We start from the raw sequence: 12,467 nt of genomic DNA, 5'->3' as shown, positions 1-12,467 counted from the left end.
AGGAAAGCGGCAACCTCAGGCTGCAGATTAGCCTCGTGCTGCGGAGGCAGGAACCTCCCGGGGACTCAGCATCTCGCCGGAGACCACACAGGGAGCCCGTCACCACCACCACCACCACCACCACCACCACCATGTGGGGACAGCTCTGCGGCGCCCGGAGCCCCCCGGGGACACGGGGCACAAGCCGGATAGAAAGCAGGGGCCACGTTTTTCAACCCCTTCACCCCACGGCCCCACCAGCCCGGTGGCTGCTGAGGCTCCGAGCGAGTTTCGGTGCGCTTCCCTTGACTCGATTCCCAGCTCGGCGTGGAGGAGACCTGAATTGGCCGGCAGCCACGGCGCTCAGCTCTTCGTGTCCCTCCAGCTAGACACATTCCTCAGCACTGCAGCTAAGTGCAGCGCCGCCTCCGAGGCCTTCACCCCTCCTTCAAGGATAATTTATGCCCCCCTGACCCAGCTCCCCCTTTTAAATCAGGCTGATCAATAGAGGAATCAGACAATCCTTTTAAGAAACTATCTCAGCTGATCCTTCCAGCTAATGATCCCTGCTCTCCTCAGGGCTGCTTGCAGAGACGTAGCAGGCGCTGCTGCTGGGGGAAGCAGCGGGGAGAGGGAGGGAGGAAAGCCATGGAGCCAAATTCGGCTTTTACCCAGCACTCCTGGTCTGCAGGGGTGTCGAAGCAGAAACGCCACCCCCTGGCTTTCCAAACAACGTCACGCCTTCAGCCCTTGTCCCTCGTGGGACTCCCAGTTCATCCCATTATAAAAGCCGCGGGGACTGGGACCTGCTGTGGCAGAGAGGCTGAGCAGGCTGGGAAAGAAGCAGGAGCTATGCCCAGCACGGCACCTCTGCTCGGAAGTGCTTGGGAAGAGAAAGGCTCGGCGAATTTATACAGCCGAGCCTCCAGAAGGGCTTTATTGACGACGGCTGCATTTCTATTTAACTGGCAAAGTAACAGGGTTAACCAGCGGAGAGGGAAGCATCAGAGAACGCTTTAAGTCTTCAAAGTAAATCAGCTCCTGGAACAAACGCTCTCGGTAGCCAAATGTCCCCTTCTCCTTTGTGTGCGCAGGGCTTTTGACATTTATTACGCCGCCGGAGAGCCACCCGCAGGAACCATGCCTTTTTCTCATCTCAGGGCCATTTCTCACCCCGCCGTGCTCCCACCGGGCTGCACCCCGTGCCACCCACCTGTGTCCCCGTCCCCTTTGGGACCTCACCCCGGGAGGTGCAAACAGGACGTGGCCGCGGGCTCAGCACCCTTGGAGCATCTCCGACGTCCCCGTCACCTCCGCTGCCACCCGTGCCCTGTGTCCCTGCCCCGTCTGCGGGGCCAGGCAGCCCGCAGGCGAGGCAGGAGGCGAAGGCAGCGGAGCCGTGCCGCAGCGCAGCGCGGCGCAGGTCCTGCCACAGCAGTCACAGTGAATTACAGGGTATTAGAGCCCCGCGCCGCGCCGCTCGCGCAGCAGCAGTCACGGTGAAGGACACGCTATGATAGGACTACGCTCTCCTCAGGAGAATACAGGCTGCTGAAAGGCGGCGGGGTTAGCAGGAGCTGGAGATCCTACAGCGCTGCTCATGGTGAAGGACACGCTGGGACAGGACTAGCCGGGGATGGGGTTTAGGCACAAAGGATGCGGTGAACGGGGGTGGCTGTGCCTCGCAGCACGCCGGGGGATGGACCACGAGGTGTCCATGCGCTCGCCAGCCAGCAGCCATAAACATTTTTAGTTATTCCTTCCTCCTGTCTGTAGCATCGTATTTTCGTTCACCCTCTCCACCTGGGAGCCTGGGTGATGGGAGCTGAGGTGGCCCAGCTTGGATGGGACCTGCAGGTGCCACGGAGCATCCCCAGCACGTGGGACGCGTGCGGTGCCCAACCTGCCCTCCGCAAAACCCACATGTCAACGAAGAATGGGAACGGGAAAAGCCTCCCTGACATTAAACATCCCTCCCCACCGCAGCACGAGCCCCAAGCACAGCTTTTTGTCGCTGCCATAAATGCGGCAGGAGCGGTGTCCCCTGGTGAGGCATCGAGCGGTGACTAAGAGGAGATGACAATGAAGCGGAGGAAGCGAGGTCTGGCTGCAAGGCAACAAACCGAACCCCAGATCGGGCTCGAAGGGATTTATTGAGGATGTTTCCCCCCAAAACAAGCTGGAGCTCAAGCCTCTTTGGCAAAGCACACGCGGAGCCTTCTGCACGGCCCCTGCAGATAAATCTACCCCGCTGAAATGTGCTCAGTGGTCAATGTGGTAGAAGTCGTGAACGACTTGACAGATCTACGCGTATTTACGGTGCTTTGGCACCAGGGACACAACCAGTGGTGATTTTTTTAACCCTGCTCCACCACCGGGGCGTAATGCAGCCGCACCAAACCCATCCGAACGCCTCTTGGCTCAACCGAGGCGGGGAGCCGGCGAATTCCCCACGGAGCCGGAGCGAGACTTTGGGCCAAATTCATCTCCGATGGATCTCCATCAGCTTCACGGAGTTACAGCCACAATTTGGCCCATTCCTGCGATGTAAATCTGCTCATTCTGCTCCCAAACAGTCCAACGATGGCCTCGTTTGTGGAGGGGTCTCTGTGGGTACCGTGCCAGCCGTTCCCGTTTTTATTTCCTCTGCTGCCCGGGATAAAACACGAGTGAGGGGGGTGTCTGGTGGCTCTGGAAGGAAGCAGGAATTTCCTTCTGCCCTTCCCAGCCTTTTGATAGGCAGGTGGGGATGCGAGCAGGAATAACTCAATCAAGACAGCGCAATTTTTAATTAATTGGTGGATCCCTTCACCGGCTGATCGCCTTGGAGACAAAAGGGAAGACTCCTTTAAGACTTGTGTGTGCCTGGTACTCTGAGCCTCCCCTTTTCACCAGCGGATCTTTGGTCTTGAGAGCTGCACAAAAGGAAGAATTCCTTGATCTTTTGCCTTGCCTTTTGCTCAGGCACATGAGGGGGAGCTGGCTCGGTGTTTTTTTTTTTTTGTTGTTGTTGTTTTGGTTTTGTTTTTTAAGGATTTCTTTCTGTTTTTTTTTTTGTGGAGGACACGAGACCCCCTCCCCCAAAACGCACACGGAGAGGGGTGGGAAAGGGGAAACAAAAAAAGGAAAAAAAAAAAATAAAAAAAATCCCTCAAACCAAAGACCGCAGAGCATTTCTCCCTGCTCTGTCGACACCTCCTGCCCAGCCCGCTCCATCCCCAAGGGGAGGGAGTTGAAAGGTTCAAGCTACATCAAGCGGTGAGTAATGCAGCGGGAGGCTCCCGCGCGCTGCTCGGGGCCAGGCTCTCGCCCCCTGCAATTGCTCCCCAGCCCGCGGCGGCTGCGCGGGGGCCGGGGCAGAGCCCCCCCCCATCCCCTCCCCTTCCCTTTCCCTTCCCTTGCTCCCCTCTCCAAGTGCAAGTGCGATGCAGGAACTTCACAGGCGGTGACTGACACTACAATTATCGATTGTCGGCTGCGAAGGCTTGCTCTCGCCTCCCCCCCTCTTCTCACTTGTTTTCTTGTGTGCAGCAGAGTGCCAGCCTTCAGAGACTGCTGCTGGAAAAGGCTCGGATTGACGGGGTGTCAAGATATCCACTGCCCGTGGCTGCTCACGCTGCCTTGCAGGGGGAGCGGGAGCGCGCTGCTCCAAGCCGCCGGAGCTCGGCGATCTCCCAAATCCAGAAAGGAGCCCTCGAGATGAGCCCCCACCGGCAGCTTTTCCAGCCTCAGCTTGGGGCTGGGATGCTGGGCTGGAGGAGAAGCTGTGTGCCATGACTGCGGGGTCCTGCCTGCCCAAAAATGAAGGTGCCCGGGAGGGCGAGAGGTGTCCGGGCCAGGCGAGGTCACTCGGCGAGGCAAGGACGGGGACAGCAGCCACGGGCACCGAGCTCCCTGCCCGCACACGCTGGTAAACCTCCAAAGTCATCAAAAGCAATAGGAGCTCTGGCACCGGAGCAGGTTTTGGCCCTGGCACCGTACGGGCTCGGAATTAATGGATGATGGGACTCGCTCGGGCAAAAGCTGCAGAAAGACCGGGCGCATCCGCTGCTGTTGGCACCGAGGGCACGGAGGGACCAGAGCGGGGGCTTTCCTGGCAAAGCAGCAGCTCCAGCTGCCCTCCCGGCTCCTCCACTGAAGGCTGGATGACACCTCGGGCCCCCCATCCCCTTGTCCCTTGCTTGGCCAGCCACCCCATTACAAAATGGGGACGGTGACCTGCCCACGGAGCGGGTTGCAAAGCCTGGTGGCATCTGGGGATCACCGCTAAGCGCGATGCAACAGAACCGGAGGCCTGAAATGAAAGCTGTCGGTGTCGACACCTGGTGATGGGAGGACTGGGACTGACGATGGAGACTGACTAAAGGTTTCCAGGCCTGGGAGGGGGGGGACAGGGGGGCAGCAGGGACCTGTCCCCAGCAGCTTTCTGCTTGGGGACACCCCTCACCGCCCCACGGTCACAAAGATGCCATCGCCCAACGGGACCCAGCACAGGGAGCAGGGGTTAATGAGACCCCGCAGTGGGGCAGCCCCGTCTGCAGGGCCCCCTGCCCGTCCCCATCCCAAATTTGCTGGGCGATGGAAAGGGCAGGAGGAGGGGGAACTCTCCCCAATCCCACCTGGCACCCCGGGCGTGCAGAGGTGCCGCGTGGCTTCGGCACGACGCCTGCCCCCTCCGGGTGACACTGGGGCTGCAGACAGCACCCTCGGGTCCCCATGAGCCACCCCCCCGAGCCCTAACCCCCCCAGGGCTCCCCATTATCGCCTGGAGCCCCAGCAGGATCCATCCCACAGCCCGGGGGTCCTGCACAGATGAGAGCCACCCGCAGCCAGGCTGCAGCACTCTGGGGGGGTCTCACCGCTTCCTTGGGCACTGCGCATCCATCAGCAGCCCCCGAGCCCACCCTGGGGCACCCAGCATGGGTTGTCCAGGGGTCCTCACCCACCCGGACCCTTGGGGGGGGTGACAGGGGGACAGCATCGCACCCAGCCCCGGCGCAGCCAGCCACACGCCGGCCCCCCCAAAGCAAGAAAACAGCGCGCGGCATGAATAACAAAAGCAGCGATCAGTAAAGGCTCTCCCAAGAGGCCGTAAGTTCTTCAATTAGAGCTCTCATTATAGGAACGAGAAACTCCACTCTGTCTTCTGTGCGGCTAACACTTTTTTTTTTTTCTCTTTTTTTTTTTTTTTTTCTCCCCCTCTCTTTTAAAGAAAAAAGGGAGGGAGGGAGGGAGAGGAAGGCTGCATCTCTAATGCAACAGACAGGTCTGCCGAGATTCACTTTGGCTCTTATTTTGACTTTCATCTCAAAGAGCTGCCCTGGGAATCCATTAAGTCCAATTTAAATCGGCTCTCCGCCCTCACGGCTTCTCCCCGCCTTCGCCACCACCCCCCCCCACCCCCCCCAACCCCAGGCTCCCTTCTCCCCCTCCTCGGATGCAAACAAACACAAAAGCCAGGCCACGCAGGGCGAGCAGCGAAGGGCAGGAAGGGCAGACACCGAAGGGCACCCCCGGCGCTGCTCCGGAGCCTCTCCCCGGGGACCGCAGCGCTCCCCGGGAGGTCGCTTCCATCTCCAGCTCCAGCTCCGTTTCCGAACACATCAAAACCCTCCTGGAGAACCCCCGGCCACGCTCCGCTACCTCCCCGACCCCACCAGCACCGCCGACACCTTTTGGGTGGCCGGGAGGTGCCACCGTCCCCGTGCGCCCCTCTCCCCCTTCCCTCCCCAGGGGCGCATTTCCATCTCCTTTTATTCTTTCCCCGTACGGCCAGCCGGCTCCATGAAAGCAAACTTCCCCTGCCCATAACCACGCGCTTCGCTCCGGGTTTTTCCCCCCTTTTCTGTGGGTTTCACGCTCGTGGGATCATTTCTTCACCTCCTCAACCCCCCCCCCTCCAACCCCCCCAGCCCGCAGACGCACGCACACACGCAGCCGGCGAGCGGGCGAGGGACAGACCCCTCGGCTTTCATCTACGACACAGTCATTCAAGCTCCGCTTCTGTCGTATAAGCAGTTTTCCAGCTTCCCCCCGCCCCCTGCAACGCACACGCTCTGCATTGCATCCTATTCATATGTTTTCAATCATTGCCATTTCGGTATTTAAAACAAAAGCGCACATGCCCCCCCCCCCCCCCCCCCCTCCTCTCCTCACACCCCCTTTCCCCAAGCCGCCGGCACGCTCCGGTTCGGAGAAGCGAGCCCCCCCCTCTCCCCGGGCTCGTCAGTCCTTGGCTGGTTTGTTTGTTTATTAATGTCAGCGGATGAATTTTGGGGGGGATCAATTTTGCCGTGGGAGAAAAGGGAGCGGGGAGGGGAGGTGGAAGTCCCGCTGCGGGGCTATCCAAAACGCACAGCCAGATGTGCGAGCCCCGGGATCCAGCAGCCTCGCCGCTAAATCCCTTTCTCCTGCCCCGCCAGCCCCGCTTGCCCACCGAGGAAAAGAAAGAAAATAGATCAAGTTCTCACGTGCAGACAACGGCGGGGGCAGCCAGGCGCCTGGCCGCGGTGGCACCGCAACTTTTGCAAGTCGAGCGGCGTGCACGCCGCCGGCTCCCGCAGGAGAAGCAGCCCTCCCTCCCCTCCAAGCCTCCCCCTGCCCCGTTTTTTTTTGTTGTTGTTTTTATTTTTTTTTATTATTATTTTTTTTTTATTTGAACTTCAGGAAAAGTCGGAGGCAGGACGAGCAAAACGCATCCGTCTCCTCCCCGCGCCGAGGCACAAACATCCCGAGCCTTCAGCCCCCCCCGAGCTTTGTTCCGACACCCATCCGTCGGCAAGTCCGTGGGGTTTCTGGACCGGTTGCAAATTTCTTTATTACTTCCAGCAAAGCCAAGCAGCCCCCTCCCCTGCGGGCAGGACACACACACACACACACACGCACACGCACACGGACCAGCACCGTGCATCCATTCGGTCGCCGCGGCACACGAGTTGCACAAGGGAAAAATAAACCCCGGAGAAAGCCCCGTCCGCACAACCCCCCCCTCACCCCCTCCCGCCTCCAATCCTGCTGCAGCCTCGATAAAAAGACAGAAAAAGGCAAAAAGCACAAAGATGTAGCTTGCAACAATACCTGCGATGTTCCTTGCTCTCTCCTCTCTCTCCTGCTGTCTCTCTCTCCTCCTCTTCCAGAGCACAGTAGCCAGATTAGATCCTTAGAAAAAAAAATGTGAGAAATAGCACAATTCTCTTTTTTTTTTTTTTTTCCTTTTTTTTTTTTTTTTTTTTTTCGCTTCCCTTCTCAGCAGCCCTTCCGAGCTCCTTCACTAACCATTATTCATAGACCACTAGGGGATATAAGGTAATTAGAAACGGCCCTATAGCATCCAGCCTGAAAATGTAATGCCAGCGGTAGGAGTGGTGGAGGGCTCTGGCTGCGGGCGGCTCCAGCAGACAGGAGAAAGTGCTCGGTGGAGCTAGGGACGAGGTGAGAAGTGGGGCGGAGGAGAGGGCGAGCGGCCACCGTGCCGCTGCCTCCTGGCCCCGCAGAGACGCGGCCGGCGGCGGGCAGGGGCGGCCGAGGGGTTTGTTTGGGTTCTGGGGGGGGGGGATTTTTATTTTTTATTTTTATTTTTTTTTTATTTTTTTTTTTAAATTATTTTTTTTTTTCGGAGCGGGTCGCCGGCTTGCCGTGCCCGCGCGAGCTGCGCTGTGTGCGTGGTGTGTGTGTGTGTGTGTGTGTGTTTGTGCCAGGAATAGCAATCAGCAGAGGCAGCACACAGAGCGCAAAAATGCCATCATGCAGGGTCAACAGAAAGCTGCAGACATTTTTTTTTTTTCCCCTCTCTCTCTCTTTTTTTTTTTTTTTTTTTTACAGGCTTAATCCTCTGGAGCGGGGGAGAGCGCAAAGGAGGAGGCTGCTGCCTCCTTTATAGTTTTGATTTTTTTTTTTTCCTCTCCCAGCCTCGCAGGATCAGATTAACCCCCCACACACACACCTTTTTCCCTTACGTGTGTGTGTCCCCCCCCAGCCCCACCGACACCTCCCCGGCCCCGCAGCGGGGCGATGCTGGGCTAGGTGGGCTCGCACGGCAGCGGGGATGGGGAGAAAAAAGGGGGGAGGCAGCGCGGGGGGGGGGGTGGAGGCAAATGAACAAATCACACCTGCAGCTCTCGGCGCGGCACAGCCAGCTGCAGCCGACCGACAGGAAAAATACAGGCTGCCGGCGCCGCGCATCTGCGGGGATTTAGGTGCGCGCTGCCCGGCTGATTTGGGGTCGGCGGCAGCTCGTCGTTGGGCACCCTCGCTTTTTTTTGGGGTGCTTCGAGGATGGGGAGGAAAGGGAGAGCGTAACAAAGAGCCCTCCTTCCCCGCACGCTGCTTTGATTTATTTCCCCAGGGGAAATAAAAACCCGGAGCAGAGGCGAGGAAAAGGGGGACGGACCCCGGGTGCGGGGTAAGGACGGCGTGGGTGGCCCCAGCACCCCGGGGTGCAGCCCCGCGTGCGCTCGCTCCGGCTGAAAGGGTGCAAAGGCTCAGCCCTGCTCTGGGCTGCGCTGCTCTAATTGAGGCAGAGCTGTTCACCTTGATAGCGCAGCGCGGCACGCGGGGGGCTGGAGAGCTATTTGATCCGCTTCCAAGGTGCTGCCTTTCCGTTCAACCCCTTGCTCTTGAAGGATGGATAACCAGGCCCTCTCTTTTCCCTGTTAATTACTCGAGATACCGCGGATCAAGCTGCAAAATAGACCGAAATCCTCCTAAGGGGACCCAGTGGCTGACGAAGCAGACCGCTCGCTCTCGTCTCCCCAGCCCCAGCCCCACAGCTCCAACCCCACAGCGCGCTCGAGGCCACCCCGGCCAGCCCACGTGTGCCTCTGCGGGATGGGAACACGAGCTGGGACCTCGTGGCTCTCCGGGGACTGGGTGCTTATCCCCCAAACCACCGGCCCCAAACCCATCGTGGGGAATTGCACCGCCACCATTCGGTGCTGTGGGCTGCAACCGCAACCCTGCCAGCCCAGTACAACCCAGTACAACCCAGTAAAACCCTGTAAAGCTGGGGTGGGATGTACCCAACAGGCAGCAGCCCCAGCTGCTCCTGTGGGATGGGGAGGAGACCGAAGGATTTGGAAGTTGTACACCACAGTCCCGCCAAGTCACGATCCGGTGCAGCCGGGTCACGTTTGAAATCCCCAACTCCTGGGATCCCGTGGTTTTGGGGGAATCTCAGCCTCATGTTTCTGAGACCCTGGCTTGTGTCAAGGAGTGAGGTGGAAACCGTAAGCCCCCCACGAGCCCCCTGTGCAAACGAAATCACCACCGAACGCTTTGCGCATTACACGCTGGGATTTTTCCGGCAGCTCTGGAGCTCTGCGGCAGCGACGGACGGGTTCAGAAAGGCTGATTTGGGGATTTTTCAGCACTTCTGAGGTGACAGTGCCAACGTCATCCCCGTTCATGTGCGTGACGTGCTGCATCTCCCTCAGCCTGACCCCACCGTGCCCAACCATCGCCTAGCAGAGCAATTAACGCTGCTCGTTAAACCCCCAAGCTCCTGGAGGATGCCGCTGCGCAGTTGTACCAAAGGGAAAGTTTCTTTTTGACAAAACCCAGCCCAAAACCCGTGCCGTGCGCGTTGGCTACGGCCCTCGTGCCCCTCGCATCTGGCGCCTGCCTCCGAGGAGCAAATCTCGCCCCTGAGCTGCCACGGAGCCGGCACGAGCGGCACGGAAAAGCCTCTCCCCGGCGCCCGCCCGCGCGCGCGGAGGGCAGGGCTCACCTTGCCAAGAAAAGTCAGAGGCTTCCCTGGAAGCAACCCCCCCGCCGGGGGCTAAAAAAATAATGACTCATTGCCATGTCATTTCTGGAGCTGCTAAAACAAAGGCGCTCCGGCTCCGGAGGTGTCTCGCCACGGCGACCTACAAAGATAAAGCTTCCTCCCTGCTCCTCCTCCTCCTCCCGGTGGGAAAAATGAGTCCCAGCCCGGGTCCTGCCGGGCTCCTCTGGCCCCACAGCTCTGTGGTTCCCATGTGGGATGCGTTTGGTTGCTCTCCATCAGCTGAGCCCCTGCAGCCAGCTCTTGGTTGCCACCACCCGGTGCTGGGGCTGCGCCCTGCGCCCCCCGCTCTTGGTTCCTGGTGCGCGGGGACCCCGCGTCCCCTTCTCCAGCTCCCACCCAGATCCACGCACCAGCTCTGAGCGGATCTGATGGATTTCCATCTCCTAACTTCGCCCTTCGGGCTATTTCTAATGAGCTTCCTGGTGTTTTTTTTAAAAAAAACTTCATCTCGCAGCACAGCAGCTCTCGGGATGGTTGTGCCTACAAGGATGCTCCAGATCCATCATATCGTGGTCACCCAGGGGTGCAACGGCACCTTGCTCCTCACCAGCTCTGCCTGGTGCTCGGGACGAAGCCATGAGACCCTTTTCCCTCCCTCCCGAGCTGCAATCAGGCTTTTGGGGCCTCAAAAAAACACGTTATCCTGGTGCCTGCACTGCCATGATGTTCACCAGTGTGCAGCAGCATCGCCCTAGGTGAGGAGCCACCAAATTCGCCAGTGTCCCCCCAGCCCCACCATCCCCTTGCTGCCCCCGTGTCCCCATCCCAAACCTCCCAGCAGCTCCATTCGCCTCCCAGGCTTCCTAGGAGAGGAATCGGGAGCTTGGCTTTCTGCTCTTCTGGTGTTTTAATGAGTTTCTGGGTGCCCAGCACGTCGCTGCTGCACGCCACGACCCCTCCAGCACCGTTGTGCTCCCTCGGCGTGCCGAAACCCCTCATCTCGAAGGCTTTCCGTGGTGGGAGAGCGGCGATTATTTCCCTCAAAAGGTCTCTTATAATGGAAACCATCTCTCCATCCCTCCTCGGCCTCCTCCCGCCGTGACCCAGGCTCCGTGGAGAGGAGCTCTGCTCCGAGGCAGCGCCGTGTTTCCATGGAAAGAGTGAATAGCCGAGTCTTCCCAGCGGTTTATTAGAATTCCTTTTACTTCGATGGAGAGTTTTAGAGCAAAGTAAAAAGGCTTTAATGTGGGGCTAATGGAGCCCCTGGGAAGTGCAGGAAGGAAATCTCCCCTGGAGAAGAGGAGGCGTGAGGAGAGGGAGGGCAACATTCAAGACAAATTCCTGGACAGGTTGAAATTTTTTGCAGAAGCCATCTCAGGCAGCGAGAAATGGAAATGAATGTTTGTTTTATTTTTAACAGATGTTACAAAAGACCTGCCAGTAATTCAGCGAACGATGCAAAACCTAGATCCCACTCACTTTTCCCGGCATGTCTTCCATTCCCTCCCTCTCCTGCTCTGTAAGAATGCTTATTTGCATTTAACATATCATATTTAAAAAAATATATTAAGCAATAAAATAACAATCTTAAGCCACTTCATTTCCTCTTTCCCTAAGGCTTTGGTTTCAGTTTAAATCCTTGGTTGTAGCAGCTATTAATTGTTTTTAATAAATTTCCCTGTCTCCTCCCGTTTCCCAAGCCCGTAGCCTCGCCACCGTAGCGGTTGCCCTCTTTGCCTTTCCCCTGGCCCGTTTTCTCCTTGCTCGTGCCCTGCTCCGAGGGACTCGACGGCTTTTGACTCTGCAAAGTGTCGGGAGCACAACCACCACCGCTCCCTGCCCGCCGAGACCCAGCGGAAAATCCAGGTCTTGGCGGCTGCGGGGAGGAGCTGGGGAGGTGGCGAGGGGAGGAGGAGCCCGTGGCTGAGACAGGAGCCACGCTCGGCCCTGCTCTGACCACTTTCCATGCCCTAAAAACCGGGGGCAGACTCCAGCTGCTGTGTGAGTTGACATGGACGTGCCACACGCCGGGGGGAGAGGCGGCGCTGAGCCCCCCAGCATCGCCCAGAGGCTGAGCCCAACCCCGCGGCACCCACCCACACGTGCAGGTTCCCTGGGAGAAACGGGGCAGGATTTGGGGGCAGCCAGCGGCCAGCTTTGAAGGGGAGCTAAACCCAAACGTGATGCCAGGGTGGTATTTTGGGGGGAAAGGGTGAAATACGGCACACGGAAACGGAGCTGGGAAGATGGCACCAGGGCGGAGGAGCTGAAAGCAGAGTGCGCAACGCCGTGCCCTGAACGTGTGCCCTGAATGTCTCAGCGTGCCAGGCCTCCTAAAAATTAGCCAGTTTGCCAGCTCCGGGTTTAACCTTTGAGGACGGTTTGACCTTTGGCGACGAAACACAAGCCGCAACGTGCCCGCTTTTAATGCCTAACCACAGGAAACCGCTCCTCTCCTCCCCGTACGCCTGAAAGAGCAAGGTCCTGCAGAAAGCTGCGGGCAGGAGCCCTGGGCACCCTGCCTGCCCGGCGGATATTGCCCAAACGAGAGGGAATCAGGCTGATTTTCTGTCCCATTTCCCTTTGGCTCCCCTGCACGCACAGCCCAAGCCATATTTGAGCCACGGCGATGCCTCGTCTGCAGGATCCCGAGCCGGGAAGGAGGAGAGGGGCTCTGGAAAGCATCTACGGGGCAGCACGGATACACGGGGGGTGCCTCTGCGCCCTTCACAAATCCTCAACTCCAATTTCCAGGCAGAAAATG

The 12,467-nt window shown here is 58.7% G+C and overlaps 1 protein-coding gene across 1 annotated transcript in view; it reads right to left on the bottom strand.

Moving 5' to 3' along the window:
- RAI1 (retinoic acid induced 1) overlaps nt 1-12,467 on the bottom strand; it is a 68,882-nt gene that overhangs the window by 28,524 nt on the left and 27,891 nt on the right. Inside the window, exon 2 of the mRNA XM_084295849.1 lies at nt 7,057-7,137. The gene's annotated coding sequence lies outside the window, so the exon portion shown is untranslated. The remainder of the gene's footprint in view (nt 1-7,056; nt 7,138-12,467) is intronic.

Source organism: Netta rufina (assembly GCF_964035555.1).
Source record: "Netta rufina genome assembly, chromosome: 15".
Classification (NCBI taxonomy): Eukaryota; Metazoa; Chordata; class Aves; order Anseriformes; family Anatidae; genus Netta; species Netta rufina.
Note: the sequence above shows the minus strand (reverse complement) of the source record. Positions and strands in the feature narration are given on the sequence as shown.